At 45.0% G+C, this 15,127-nt stretch overlaps 1 long non-coding RNA gene across 3 annotated transcripts; it reads left to right on the forward strand.

Annotated features, from left to right (window-relative positions):
* Nucleotides 1-528: 528 nt before the first annotated feature.
* On the forward strand, nucleotides 529-8,988 carry LOC310912349. Of its 3 annotated transcripts, none has more exons than XR_014590658.1 (3): nucleotides 529-820; nucleotides 5,420-5,566; nucleotides 8,232-8,988. It is a non-coding gene; the product is annotated as an uncharacterized lncRNA (long non-coding RNA). The 3 variants fall into 3 exon arrangements; XR_014590659.1 differs by having other exon boundaries at nucleotides 5,420-5,557; XR_014590660.1 differs by having other exon boundaries at nucleotides 5,420-5,523.
* The last annotated feature ends 6,139 nt before the right edge of the window (nucleotides 8,989-15,127 follow it).

A 15,127-nucleotide genomic window follows, 5' to 3' on the forward strand; every position in this document is an offset into this window, starting at 1 on the left:
CTCTACTGCGTCCCTTCCACACACGGGCACATCTTGGCTGGTGAGCCTGCAAACTCTTTGGAGCTCTGCTTCAGATCCCTCTCTGTGCTCTCACTGACTGCTCGACACATTGGTTCCCAAGTGTGTGTCTCTTGCTTCCCTTCTGAGGCTGGCAGGGATGTTTGAGCAGGTCCTGACCCAGACCCCGTCAGGCTGCATCAACCCTTAATGCATTACCTGAAAACCAGCTGCTGGCAGTACAGGTTTGCAGGGTACTGCAGAAGGTGTTCCTCTGCAAGAGCTCTGTCTTGAAACTCAGTGTCGGGCACAGCCCCTGGCCATTGTGCCCACTCCGACATGGGGATGCTGACTTGAATGAGGAGAGTCAGAGCCTTGTTTTTAACATGGATTGAGGGGCTGTGAAATTTGCTGCCAGCTTTGGAGGTGCAAGGGATCCCAGCCCAGACATGGCTGGTGCTCACGTGTGCAATTGCATCCTGAGCTATTTTCATGCCAGCATAAGCCGTAACTCTCCCAGGTCAAAGTTGGCATGGGCAGAGGCAGTTAGCACTGGCAGCTGCTCCTGCTGCTTTGCCAGGGGAGAGGGTCATTTCTTTTCCCTTCCTCTTGCTAGTTTGGCAGCTGCCAGGCTGGTACAGAGCTCCCCTTGCCGTCAGAAGGATGTGGAGCCGGGCTGGAGCCCCCGGAAGCTGGCAACAGGCAATCAGGCAGCGGTGAGAGAGACTCTTATTAAGGGTAACCCTGGCTCTGGCTGACAATTGCTGACATCGTCATATTTAGCACCCGCATGCAGCGAGCCTGAGAGACACTCACGCACTGGGTGAGCCAACTGCAAATTAATCGTCAGTTCATTACTGCTCTGTGCCTTTCATCCTGACAGCAGCCTTTCAAACGTGGATATAATTGGAAGGGTCCATGTGGCAGGAATTTGGTGAGGGCTGGGAGGGAGAGACCTCAGCTCCCCCTCTGCTTTCCTCTCTCTCCCTTTCTCAGGCTGAGTTCTGGGAACAAACAGCAAGCTTAGGACAGGCCGCTGAAGGAAATTAATCTCTCCTTCCCCTGTATCTTGTCCAGGCCAACTACACCCCTTGACATACATTGAGATCTTTGTACCAGGAGATCTGTTTGCATCCAGGAGGTTTCCTCAAGCTATAATTACCCTCAGCTTGCAAACAAAATGTACAGAGTAGTAGGGTTGCCTGTGAGAACTTGAATATGTGGATCATTGTTATTGCTGGTGGTGGGTATTTCTGCTATGCTTATGACTGTGCTGCTGGGAGGCCCAGTCTACACTGGCACAGTGGAAAGTGAATCTGCAGCCAGGAAGGTTTTACAGGCAAGGGCCAAGGCTTAGGAGCAGAGTTTGGAGGGTGTTTGGGGGGCACCGAATTTACTTCCCTCATCCTTGGCTATTCATTCTCTGAAAAAAGACAAGGCACAAACCCTTGGATTTTATTCATTATGGCATGGCATGGAACACCATTCTGTGCCTCAGTTTCCCTGATGGTGAATGTGCTCATCCTTCTGATGGGAACAGCCACTCACAGGACACTGTGAAGTTACATCCGCTTCTCTAGAGTGCATCGCAGGAGGAGCCTGCTCTGACAAAGCCATGGGGCATGAAATTACTCCAGGGGTGGACATCCATGACACTAGGAGTGTGGCATGGGCTTGAGATTTTGTTTGGGTTTGACTGTTATTAGAAAATGACATTAAAAGAAACTTGATACAATCCAAATGTCTTGTTTTCCACAGTTGAAAATAAAGGGAAGGTGTTTCTCAAAACTCTGTTTTTTTAGTAGGAAGCCACACTTGTGAAGTGATGGAGCTGACTAGGGATGATCAGGGAAAAAGTCTTTCTTTAGAAACCCCTTTAGAGGGAAACAGCATTCTTGCACTTCTGGGAAATTGTTTTCCTCATTTTTACAACTTTTGCCAGTTGATGTGCAGGCACTTTCCCAATGTTCTGGTGGGCCCATTCTCTCCAAGCTCCCTCTGCGCAAGGGTCCAGTTCTACCCTGAGGGATAAAACAGCTGAGGGTCCAAGGAGGGGACTCAGTCTAAGAGATAGGCTGGGGCTCTCTGCTGACCAGGTGCCTACTGGAAAGGACATGGGAAGGGTTAAGGTCTTCCAACAACCTGTTTTGCGACTTCCTGAGTTGTGTTAATTTGCTTCCTTCAATAGTCTAAAGGATGAGGCTGTGGTGCTTTTCTAGGAGACAGAGGGAGTCATGCCATGGGGACTGTGGCCCCCCTTCACCGTGTCCCCCCCTGCTCCTCCCGTGCAAAAGTTATTGTCGTATTCGGTGGAGTCTCAGGTAGGCAGATGAATGGGAAATGTTCCTCTCCATTACTAGCTGCACTTGACTGGAGTCTCATTACATTACGATGGCGCTTTAGCAGGCGAATGGGCCTTGCGTCTGGGTTCCCAGCACCCCTCATACCTCCCTGATAACGTAAATTACCCTCCGCCTCATTGCCTCAAATGATCAAACATCAAATTGCTAGTAAAAAAAAAAAAAAAAAAAAAAAAAAAAAGGAAAAAGGAGAGGAAAAAAGAGAGAGAGGAAGGAAAGGAGAAAAGCTGAACGGGAACCATGGGTTGAATCTAGATGGTTTGTCAGCAACAAGCAACGAGTCAGCGGCTCTTAAACACTTGCTAAAGATGAATCCACTGAAGGTTCTGAGCATGGTAATTTTGCTGACAATAAGTACACCTGTAAAATCCAAACAATGCTTTATAATTTCAAATTACACCAGTCAAGACCTTCATTCTTTTGATCCAGGGAAGGGGGACCCACTCTTAACCTGTGTTTCTCCATCAAGAGACTCCAGCAAATTCTGAGAGAGGCAGAATTATGCACACAGTACAGATTTGTTGTTGATTCTGTGGTTGAACAATGTGCCAAATCCTCTGACCCCCCTTTTATCCCTTGCTTCCTGGCCCCTGACAAATTTTCCAAGCCAGAAGAATAGGTCCAGGATGAACAAAACAAGAAAGAGGAGAAAAAGAGAGGGAGAGGCATTGAGAGGGGAGGGAAGAGAGCAGGTACAGGCAGGGCTGGTCGGCTCTGTGCAGAAAAATATGGATCTCGGCAGGGTAACGAGGCGCAGTGGAAAGAGGAGGCTATACGTCTTTTCTCAGTATTTAAACGTGTGCTTAATATGGCGCTCAGTGGAATGGTTAATCTGCTAATGCTGGTAGTGTTTGCTGTAGTACTCAGAGAAATGTTTACTGCAGTATTTCATGGGGATTGTGTTCTGGATGGCACAAAAGGAGGAACCGCTCTAGCGTACCGGGAAAATGTTCATTGCAAAATATACTGGAATATTAAGAGGTTTATTTAGTGGCGTACTTAGTATAATATGAAAAGAGTTAAGTACAGAATGTTTTATTAATATTTTTGGGGTGTGGATGAATTTCAGTGCTCAGGAAGGTTATGGAGAAGCAATTCCAGCAAAGGCTGGTTTTATTCATAGATTTATAGATCTTAAGACCATAAAGGATTCTTGGATCAGCTAATCTGACCTTCTGTATAACACAGGTATATACAGTGTGGACATACCTCCTGATTCAGCAAAGCACTTTAAGCACTTGCTTAAATTTAAGTATTTCAGTTGCCCCCATGGAAGGCAGAGAAAATAACCCTATTGAATCAATGGGACTATTCATGCTCTTAATGGGAAGTGGGTGTTTAGACATTTGCTGAATTTGGACCACAAGAAGATAATGCAGCTAAATGAGTAATTCATAGCCACCCATTTATTCAACTGCTTATGCTTTCTTTTCTGCTTGTGGATTGCTCTGGAGCCAATCGCCATTTCCTGCAATGTATTCATTGTTTGAAGTCATTCACTGAATAATTTCACTGAAAACTCTTTCTTGATAGCTTGCTCATAAACAGTTCATTGTGAATAGAGGAATATATGCACATACATTTTAAGAATGTGTGAGTGGCCGCACTTGTGTGTGTTTGCATTAAATATTTGAACACCCATGAATGTATGTGCACAAATGCAGGGTTAGGATCTTCAGCTACAATAAAAGATACAGTTCCCTGACACTGGTGAGGTTGCACTGACTCTGACCACTTCCCAGTTTCAAGTTGCCTTTGTTTTGAGTGGACCTGTAATGTTTTTGACCCCTGGCTCCAGGCAGTGAATCTTGAGGTCCAGTTTCCAATGCAAATATTTACCTAGGGAATTTTTTAAATGTGTTGTGATTTTTCTCCTCTGTCTATCCATTACACTCTGGTTTGCAACACATCCCTCACCATAAAGTGATTTGCTGGGAATTTTACAGAAAGTGAAATGGAAGAAGGTACAAAATTAGTTGGAATGAACTCAGCAAATTCTAACTAACCACAGCCTGTGCCAGGCCTTCATTCCCTCTATTTGCTCAACTTGTCATTAATCAGTTCAGAATTATTTTGAATGCACTGCATAGGGATTTTCCAAATCAGCCAGGGCATATCTTCTTCAAACAAGTGTGTTTGCAAACTGCTTGTGGCATAGAATCTGTCAATTAAGTGACATGGCATGTTTTGAACAGGAACAAAACTGAAGAGCAGGTACTATGAATGAGGCTGGAAGCTCCACCAGTGGAATTGTGTTTGTGCAGTGGCCAGCTCAAGTTCTCATGCAGACCTCACTGTGCATTATGCATTACAACATGGGAATAATTTGTTTCTGGTATAGGATGCCAAAAAGTCACACTGCTTTTTAGGATCCACTTACAATTTCAGAAAAGCAAAGGAATTACCATGATATTTAGAAGTAGAGTATGGATGACTATACATTAAGAACTGAACTTGTAATTTCCCGCATCCAGTTTATTTTTCTTTTTTTATATTCCCCTCAGCACTAGAGAGGGTTGTGATGGAAACTAGATGTGAGCTGGGCAGTGGCAGCACTGGGACAGTTCATCTAAGTGTGGTTGATATGTGTGAGATAAGCGAGAGTTTGAGATTTTCCAGCAATGACATGCAGAGAGCAGGGACACTGAAGATGCCGTAGGACGCATGTGCTGGTGATGCTGCAGAGCTGATCAGATGTTCCACATTCTCCTTTTGGGCTCCCACCAGCTGTGCCATCTGAAAGTGCTACTGAATATCCCTATCATTAATTTTCTTTCATTTGTCCAGCTGAAAATTAAGAGAGGATTGGTTTTCCTTGGTTAAACTAAGGTGGAATTTTTTCTAGATATTCCAGTAAAACAGAAGGACACTAATTTTTCCAGCCTCAATGAGATGTGTTTTTACTGACAACCACTGCTCTTTCTAGAAAAACAGTTGTGTTTTACAATGGGAAGTCATTTCAACACAAAAAAATCAATTATAATGATTCCTTTTCCAAAATACAAAATGAAATATTTTGACTTTTCAAAATTACCTCTTCATTTTCTATTCTTCCTTTGCAGGATATGATTGGCCAAATTCATCAAGAGCTGGCACAGCCTGAGGCAGCTAAAAACTCAATTCAATCTCCAGAAAACTTTCATTTGGTGAAGTAAAAAGAGAAACGGCAAGTCCTGATGTTGCTTTCCATAAAAAGTTTGGTTGGTATGGCTGTATCTTAGGCATCTTTAAAACAAAGCGTGCATCCTTCTGCCAATATTTGCATAGCATTCAAAACAACAGGGAGCATTTGGAGCTATTTAATACTAAGGGAATAGGTTGCAAGCATGGGAGGGATGGTGTTTGTACGGGCCCTGGCAGAGGTTTATTTACACTGTGGCTCAGTTGTAGCCCAGTCTGCCTCTGTCAATGTAGCTCTCTTTTTAATGAAGAGTTTACCACTTGTACATGCAAAGAGACATTTAGGTGTTAGTTTTGTTTGCCAATAAAGACTGTCCATTAGCTATCTTAATCCTCTGTCTGTCTTAACAGGCAGAATCACAAAAACAAAACCTAGACAAAAAAAGAAGGTCCATCTAAAATACTGCTGTAAACTAAAGAAATCCCCTTCCCTTTTTCTTTTTGGTTTCAGATTGAAATATCTTGTTTTACTCAAGCTTCTCCTTCTGAAAGTTGATGTATTTTTTACTGAAAAAAAGTGAAACTGGTGGCAGAGAATTTGTGAAAGGAATAAAACCACTGACTGCTTTTAACATTTTGCACAGAAATTAAAACAATTTTAGGAGCTATTATGGGCTGAACTTCCAACGAGTACAGAAATAAATGGGACTAGTTTTTGTTTATCTTACTCATGAACTTTCCAGCACTGTTTTGGATGAAATGCAAAATCAAATCCTGCAAGATGTGATCATTTAGGGTACTGTGGCATATTTTGAAACAGTAGGACTGTTAGCCCCAGCATTCTGGCCAAATTCCAGCCCGGATAATTGCATTCTGCCGGCCTATATTCCAGCCTGCAGTTTGAATGGGAAAAAAAAAAAATCAAAACCAAAAATGAACCCCCCCACAAAAAAAAGGAGCTGTCATTTCTCCTCCAAGAAGTCCTGCTGTGTGATGATGAATGCTTTTCCACCCTAGAAGTAGCTGCATTTTGGGAAACATTGCTTATATCATCCTACTTCTATTGCCCATTGAATAAAAACTGCTGTGGAGATGACCAGCCCCTTCGTGGGAATAAAGCAGCAGAGCTGACCAGGATGGAGCTGTGGTGCTTTATGCCAGCCCTGTCATAACTGCACAACCTTCACTCTATAAAGCCCAGAGTCCTGTGTAAGGGCTGGGTCTCCTGTGATCTACTGGGCTCTTTGTCTTTCCAGCAGCCATGAGCTGGGGGTACTGGGAGGATGCACAACAAGAGGAGAGGGCAGGCTGGCATCAGATGGGAAGAGGGAGGACTCACCAGCGGGCTTGACCCGTGTCTGTAATTTGTAAAGAGCATTTTTACACCAGATCAATGCTTTCCTCAGCATTTTAATGCACCCCATTGGTGTCCTTAAACTCTAATGATGCAGTCTGTGAGAAGCTGCCATTTATTACCCACAGATGGGGTGATAATTATTGACAAGATTGTAACTAATAATTAAACCCATTTGCTCCTTTAAACAAGTTGGTGTGAATTATTTGCAGGGAGTTCTTTAGCAGGCCTGTGGTCACTCCCGCCGCGCGTGGGGTGATGTTGCCCAGGAGCAGTCGTAGGGAGGAGGGAAGGCTGCTCACAAAGCTAGGCTGCTCTAACCTCAGCCGGGAGTCCTTCCTCTCACCTTCTGTGGTGCCTGTGCTGTGTTAGTGAGAGGTGTATGAGCACCACCCTGCTCCTCCCTGTCTCCAGGGCTGTGCTTTCTGAATCCCAGCTCCTTCCAGGGCTGGTGCTGGGGACTAACACTGGGTCTGCTCAAGGGACTTGGGCTGAACATAGAGCCATGATAAAAAAATGTATCCATGAGAACTTTTCTGATGGTTTGTCTTTGTCTTCCTGAACATCTTCAGCCTGCCCCTTCTGCAAGCTGAAGATCAATAGTTACATGTTGCCTGTTGTTAGGTTTGTTATTCCTCAGGTCAAAATCCCATTCCTATCCCAAAGCAAGAATGCTGGAAGAGAAGAAGGATAATTTCTCCATGCTTTTGTTCCTTGGGTGAGCTGAGATTAAAAAAGAGCTGCTTAAACCTCTGTAGTATGGTGTGGTGTTCCCACAGTGCTGAGGACTGCAGCACCAGCTGCTGCCCAGCATCCATGGTGGGGTGGTGAGTACACACAAAGGAGTGAGCTGGGGGCTCCCATGGGACCCTGCAGAGGCACAAGTGCTGCCCTGTTCACCACTGCCATGGGGTACTGGCCAGAGGAAAACGTGAGCAGTCCTTCTCTGAAAACCCAGGCATGGCAGATGTGGGGAGCAGGACAGCCTGTGCTGGCCAGTGGGGACAAGGCAGGGTGAGCAGAGAGCAGCTCTTGCAGCACCACACTGTTGGGAAGGCAGCCTGGGGGAGCTGCCTTCCCCTGGTGTACATTTAGAGGGAGGGTGTAAATCTAATCTCAGTGCTAGGGTCCATTAGCATTAGAGGGGAGTACTGTCTATGCATTCATTCCCTGCTCTCACCTCTGGATGACAGAGTACCCCCCTCCGTTGTCTGCTTTAGCACAGGGAAAAGGCTGCCCATTAATTCTCCAGTGGCGGTGGATAATGCCATCATAAGTCTTAGGTGCCTATGAATTTTGTGAGCATTTTACAGTAATAAATACCCCACACTTGTGCATATAATTAGTTGTGTATCCCTCGGTTGTTCCATCTGCACTATGATCTATCTGTCCTTTTACAGAGGTGGTCCTGGTTCCTCCCCTTGTACTCCTGCTTTAGTATTGGTGTGGCATGACCTGGTGGCTGGAGCTCAAGACTTGGCAGAGCAATCTGTGTAAAGGGAAGGAGAGATGCCATCCTGGACTCAGGGATTTATTGTGCTTGAAGTGGAAACCTGAACTGATAAGCTGAATGCAAAGCAACCAATTTGTCCCTGCTAAGTCCCAGTATATCTGTATTGTCAGTGCCATTTTACACCCCCTTCCCATGTATATCTGTTTGTGCAAGCAATGAAAAGACTGGAAAAATGTACATCTACAAAAGTTTATCTGCTTATTTGTCTTCAGTATCTTGTGCCTTCCCCTTCTTAAGTGAAAAAGACTATGGAAAGACTAATGGCCTCACATCTACACATTACAGGATTTTATCTCCCTTTTTAAAAAACTCCACTAAAGCCTCACACCAGCAGAATTGCCATGCAAAGGTAAACAATCACCCTGCTGTCTTAAACTTACTGAAGCCTGGATTCAACAGGCGAGAAGGTCTGGCTTTAGGGCTCCAAATACTGGGTCAGAAAGACTGTGGCCACATGACACAAATGCTGATCTGATGTGAAGCTGATCTACTAATGCAGATCCTTTCAGGGAGTGCTGACAGGTTAACTTCTCCTGACAGACTCAATGTGCATTTGGTGTTATTTGTCTGTGACTCTGGCTTTATACCTTAAAATATCGCCTGTCATCCTCTTCTAGCTTGCAGAAAGCTGAAATAAAATTGAAACTGGCACAAAAGCTGTGCAATATGTGCTCTGGCTAACTTGGTAAGATGTGATGCTGCAAGGATGCCTGACCTAGGCCAGGTCTGTGCAGCTGGCTGAGCCCAAACTGTGCACATCTGGCAGTAGCACCCACAAAAGTGGGGCTGAGGCAGCATCAGCCCCATCAAAGGATGCTCACAATGTTAACTGTAACCATCAGAGGGGCTATTTACCTGCTTAAAGTTAATCACAAACATAAATCTCTGTAGGATCAAGGCTACAGAGGAAACTAAGAGAAGACACTGAAGAGCCATATCTTAACTGGGGCTGTGGTCGAGAGCTCACTGAGACTTAAACATAACATTTGAGAAAATGAGTCCATTTGTTTCAGAGGCATCCTGAACATTGGCATATAGCAATTCTGTAATGGATCTATTTAACTAGTCCTGTAGCTGAAATATCCTTTACAAATATTTCCTATAATAGCACTTAAAGTGGGAGTGCAAGGAGAAAAATTTTAAAACATTATTGCTGAGTTCCAGTTTTGAGGGCTTTCAAAGTACCAAGGTAATTTTTCTCCAAATTTGGCTCAATATTTAACAAATCGAGTGAGATCAGGAAGTAACCTGAGGTCAACATTTTTAACCTGACTTGTTTGTTAAATTGTTGTAGCTCTGCAACAGCAACAAGAACAAGTACATGCTGCATTCAAAGGTAATTCAAACAATCCCTGGAAACTTTATAATAAAATCACTAACTGGGGAGCAAGACTGAAACAATGGAAACAAGGAAGAAACCTTTCTGTGGGAGATGGGAAAAGCTCACAGACCTGGGACCTGGAATCAGAAGAAAAGTCAGATTTCAACTTTCGCTGTAGTGATTAACTACCTTAACTCTAGTAATTGTTAATGAGTGTTCAGCATGAGCCAGGCCAAATTGGCATTTGTAGAGAACCAAGATGGTCAGGTTGCATCCAACCAAAAGCAGCCCAGAAAAGGTGGAAGTAAACCATGTAATATGGAAGCAGCAGTCTTCAAAGAATTTTTCATCCTCGTGGCAACCCGCACAGTGGTTGCTGGATCACTGGTGTTAAAGAGAGGTATGGTTCAGGTATGGTTGGGTGTCAGCTTTGATGAAAAGCAGCTCTTTGCAGCCCCCTCTTTTCAGAGCCACCTGCACCTCTGGGCCTCCAGGATCTGAGAGTGAACACTGTCCCTCAGGTCACTGCAACAATGGCTCATGGTGGTTTGGCAGGTAGATGTTAATTGGGCTGTCCACATCACCCAGCCCTTTGCAGATCACCAGCAAGGGCTCTCTAGGCCACCAGTGGCACACAGCCCCGTTTCAGAGGCAACGTGCTATAATAATGTATCCCTAACCATGCTTTATACCAGTAAGTAGGCTATAACCCTGTCAAGGTGTGCTGGTGACTCTATAAACCATGAGACCTGAATGGTCAATGGTCGAGTGGTTTAAAGCTGTCACCAGAATACTGAGATAGCCTTATAAGCCTTGTGCTGCATGGCTGGGGATACATTATTCACTATAATATATGGTAAGAAATACCTGCACAGGGTCTGAAATGAACTGCTTTAGCCACTAGCCAGCATGGCTAGTGATCAGGGAAATCCGTCAGCATTTTCATGTGCAATGGGAGGCAAAAAGAAACAGACACTGGAGGAGAACTCATTTTCTCTGTATAGAAATTGGGTTTGGGGCAGGGGATGGAGGTGAGCAGAACCAAGCATGGCGAAGCCTCTCACCTGCACTTTCTGTCACAGGGGAGCACCCAGGGCCAGTGGCCTCCAGAGCTATGTTGCTCCACATGCCTTCACAGCCCTTCTTCTGTTTTGTGGAGAACCCAGGAGTATGAGGGCCATCAGTTCAGTGCTGCTCAGGGAAATCAAGTGGTAACCTGGTTTGAGGCCCAGCCTGAAGGCAGCGCTGCATGGGCAGTGGCCAGAGATGTTGTGAGAAGGACCATGGTCAAGTCATTTGCCAGGAGCCTCTGCTTTCTGTCCTGCCTCAGTGCAGTACCACAAGCATTACAGGGAAAGGTCTAACTAGTGGCAGCTACACCAATGGGGAAACAGAGTTCGGTTGCCCCATCCACCCATCCACCAAGCATGTCTAGGGTAGCCCCAAGAGGCAAGGGATGGAGGTATCTGTGCATACATGTACATGCAGGCAGATGGTCCCATGGCCAGGACCTGGGGCTCTGAGGGGATATCCAGCAATTTTACACCTTCATCCCTCCAGCCATGGCCAGGTTTGGTGTACGTGTGTGTGACTGCAGGGGTGAGGTAGGAGAAAGCAGGGGTAGGTCTGGGTGAAATGGGGTGAAGGCATGCCTCAAATCAAATGGCCAGCAAATGAATAAAGCAATGAGGGCTTTCAAGGGGCTCTGGAGGGGTTTATGGCCAAGCCTCTGTCACCAATAACCTCAGCAAAGGTTAGAAATAAAAGATTCTCCCATCGTGAAAGCCTACCCTGCTCCAACTACAGGAGACAAAATCCCTGAGAGCATGTCTATGTGAGTGCCCTTTGGCAGCAGGTGGTGAGGGGGGGAGAAACAAGGAGGGCTTGGGGGATTTCATTAGGAGATGGGAGGGGAGGGAGGAAACCCCTCCTCCTGAGCAATACACGGAGCTAAAATTGCCTGAAGGGCTTGCCTGGCTTGCTTTATTTATTGCATAGGCACATATACATACATACATACATACATACATACATACATACATATATATATATATATATGGTTATATATGTATTTTTCTCCCGAAGGCTTTATTGGTCTTTCTCAGGAAAGGACCCAGGGCATCCTTTCCCAGTGCAGCAGCTAGGAGACAATAGTGCCGCCTGGGAAGGAGGGAAGAGCCCAGCGATTGATTCCTGGGATCAGTAGCTGGGAGACAGCGTTCTGGGCGGAGGAATCCGGGGGCGCCGAGCCCAGGGCTGGCCGCCCCCTCGGCTCACTTGTTATGTTAAGAACCCGTCGGCAGAGAGGAGGCTGTGGGGCGCAGGGAGGAGAGGGACAGGCTCTGAATGCAGCCGCCCTGGCATCCTTCTGTTCTCCATATGGGTACATTGTCTGTCCCCCTCCCTCTGCACTGCCTCTCCCCTCCCTACTGTGCTCACGTCAAATGTTGCTTTCCCTTTTTATTAAAACCCTCGGAGCGGACAGCGGGGTGACAGGCACCAGGAATTTGTGAAGGATGGAAGAGGAGGAGAAACAAGCTTGTGTTTGTTGAGTGGAAGCTGTATCCATTTGTCCCCTCTCCCCAATGCCCCTCATGGCCCCCCATCTGGGCAGGACTGTGCCTGGGGATGGGCAGGGTTGGAAGCTGGGGGCTCACAAGGCAGCAGGAGACACAGCACTGGGGAGGGCTCTTTACCCATCCCACTCACCCCATCCCAAAACCACAGCCCTCTTTATCCCTGGTGGGGTGAGGTGCTGCTTCCCATCACAGACCAAAACCCTCATCATCAAATAAAGGTTTGCCCTGTAACACCCATTTGCCCCATCTTGCCAGCAGGAGCAGGTCAGTGGGCTCTCAGGACCAGGGAGGAACTCTGTGTCTCCCACTGTCCAGGCCTCATAATTTCTAAGTTCTCAATATATTTTGAATCCCAGTTCCTTCTAAAACTTGCACTGAATAAGATCTCACTTCAAGCCTGTAATTTTCTCTCCTACCTGATTTCTTTTTTAGCAAATATTGTTTTAAAGAGCTACCGTGCCCCAGAAAATACTTCTTGTTATCACCCACCAAGTAGTACAAAATACATTAGAAAGTCTCTTCTCTAATGGTTTTTTATATTTGATGTCAGTTAAGATAAAACTAATGGTGTCAAGCAATATAAGGAAGGGGAAGATTAAACAAAATCTATCCTCTGCAAAAACAAAGCAATCAATATAACATTATCCTGCTGTAGTGTCTTTCAACTTGCTTTGATTTGTGGATCCCTAGAAAATCTCTCAAGAAGGCTCAGCAACCCCCTAGAAAATCCACAAGCCCTAACCACTGGAGAGCATTGGTGAAATTGCTTTTTTCACCCTCCTTGTGAGGAGTCCTTGTTCTACCAGGAATCTGCAGACCACAGGTTGAAAAACACCACTCTACAGGATACCAGTTGAAATGTAATTAAGACTGACTAAATAAGGACCAATTAAATATAATACTATTGTTATTCTAATACTCTCAGATCCATCCTATTTGGAGAATCTGTTTTTCCACCTCTGGGAAGCACACACAGGAGCTTCATCACTCTGGTCCCATCTTGCAGGCTTATGTGCTGCTGATAATATCTAGTTCCTCTGTTCACCACATAAGAAAAATGCAAGTGGTTATAGACAGCAGGAAAATTTCTGAGCATGCTTTGCTCTTGCAGATAAAAAAGATTTTGATTTTAAAAGTACTCTCCTCTCTCCCTTAACAACCATAAAAACAAATTAATGATCAAACCCATAATTCACTTTTTTTTTTTCCTATTTTTGACACTGCTCTGTGTTTAATTTTGCATCTCTAGTTGAAGTTAAACATTTCTGGACAGGGGAACATCACCTGTTTTTAACACACCCAGTACAAGAAAAATAGGAACACAGAAATAAAAATGGCCTGATATTTAGGTTACAAAATATTTTAGTTCTGTAGGCCATATGCTGACACTGTCAACACTCACGAGACCTTGAAAAATTCAAGGTGAGGAGTTTAAACAACTAAACAACTACAAAACTTCTTCAGAATTTCCTTTTCATGGAAAGAAAAAAAAAAAAAAAAAGGAAATACAGCAGTAGCTATGCTTGAAACTAGGGCAGAAACAGCATTCAGGAATGTTGCAAAAAATGTCTAAACATAAAAACTGGGTTTTTTCCAAGTTGTTCTACAGATCTTTAGAGATGCTGCTCCATGAAATAACGAGTGGTTCATTCACCAACCCATCAGCTTGGGAAATATATGCAACACAAATTCATTTGTTTCCAGCTAATTGCACTTTCATTTCCTCCTCCCATCGTTGCAAGGCTGTGCAGTCTGGAGTTTGAAGCAGTGCTTCCCAGGCTCTGTTTCATGCACCACCCCCAGTACCCAATCCCCACCACAGTGGTACCCAGCCCAGCTAGGAGGCACGGCTGCCTTCTTTGCTTGTGATGTTCTGGGAAAAAAATATTTGGAACCCACAGTTTTGGAGCAGGAGGGGGCTGACAATCAGTCCTCTTATGTTTTATTTCTGGCTCCTGTCATTGGCACGCTGTACAGCTGTAGTCAAACAAATGAACTTCTCTACGTCTTAGTTACCCTTTCTGTAAAATGAAGGTAATAATATTTATCCAGCTGGGATGCTGGAAGGAGTAATTAATGTGTACAAATCACTGTGAGTTCCTCTAACAAAGTGCAAATTGCATTAGTCCCCACAGAAACTGGTAATAGGTTTGTGTCTTCCTTCACTGAAAGTCTGACCTCAATTCCCTGGGGTAATCTTGAGGAAAAACTCTTCCTACTATTTGTATTACAGCAGTTCATAGGACTCCTCCAATGCCAGAATCCCCATCATGCTCAGGGCTGCATGTTCATACAGTAACATACACCCCACACTCCGAGCCCTGATATGGAAACTGAGGAAAGCCAGGAGAAGGGAAGGATTAACCCTATTTCAAAGGTAAACAAACAAGGCACAGAGAGGAAGCCTTTTCCTGGTAATAAGCACCAATATAAGTCTTTTCGGAAGATTTACCTCACACTGCCTTCCTGACTCAAGCTGAGTTTTCACTTTGTTTTTCTGGACATCAATCTTTCTCATTCTGGGGAGTGACAGACCAGACAGATGGCACTGGATGGAGCTCACTTCTTAGGGGTGCTCAGAGATAGCAGTGTTAGGGCAAGTGAAGGCTCGCAGATGGAGGACATTAAGTGGCCTTGGGTAGGAGAGGTGGCCACTGGTCCGGTTCTTTGTCTCATGCTCTTTTGGAGACCTGGATAGATTTGATGTTCTATTTTCCTAACACTTTCAGGCATCCTTCTGCTATGGCAAAAGAGAGAGCAAGAGAATCCAAGAAAGACTGGTTAAACTGGTTTTGTAAATCTTTGTGCATAAATATATAGGGAAAATGTGGTCTCCAACAGCTCTCTCAAGTGCATCGCTACTAAACCCCTTCTAATGCCAGT

The sequence above is a fragment of the Zosterops lateralis genome (genome assembly GCF_965231275.1).
Source record: "Zosterops lateralis genome assembly, chromosome: 8".
In the NCBI taxonomy this organism is placed as follows: domain Eukaryota; kingdom Metazoa; phylum Chordata; class Aves; order Passeriformes; family Zosteropidae; genus Zosterops; species Zosterops lateralis.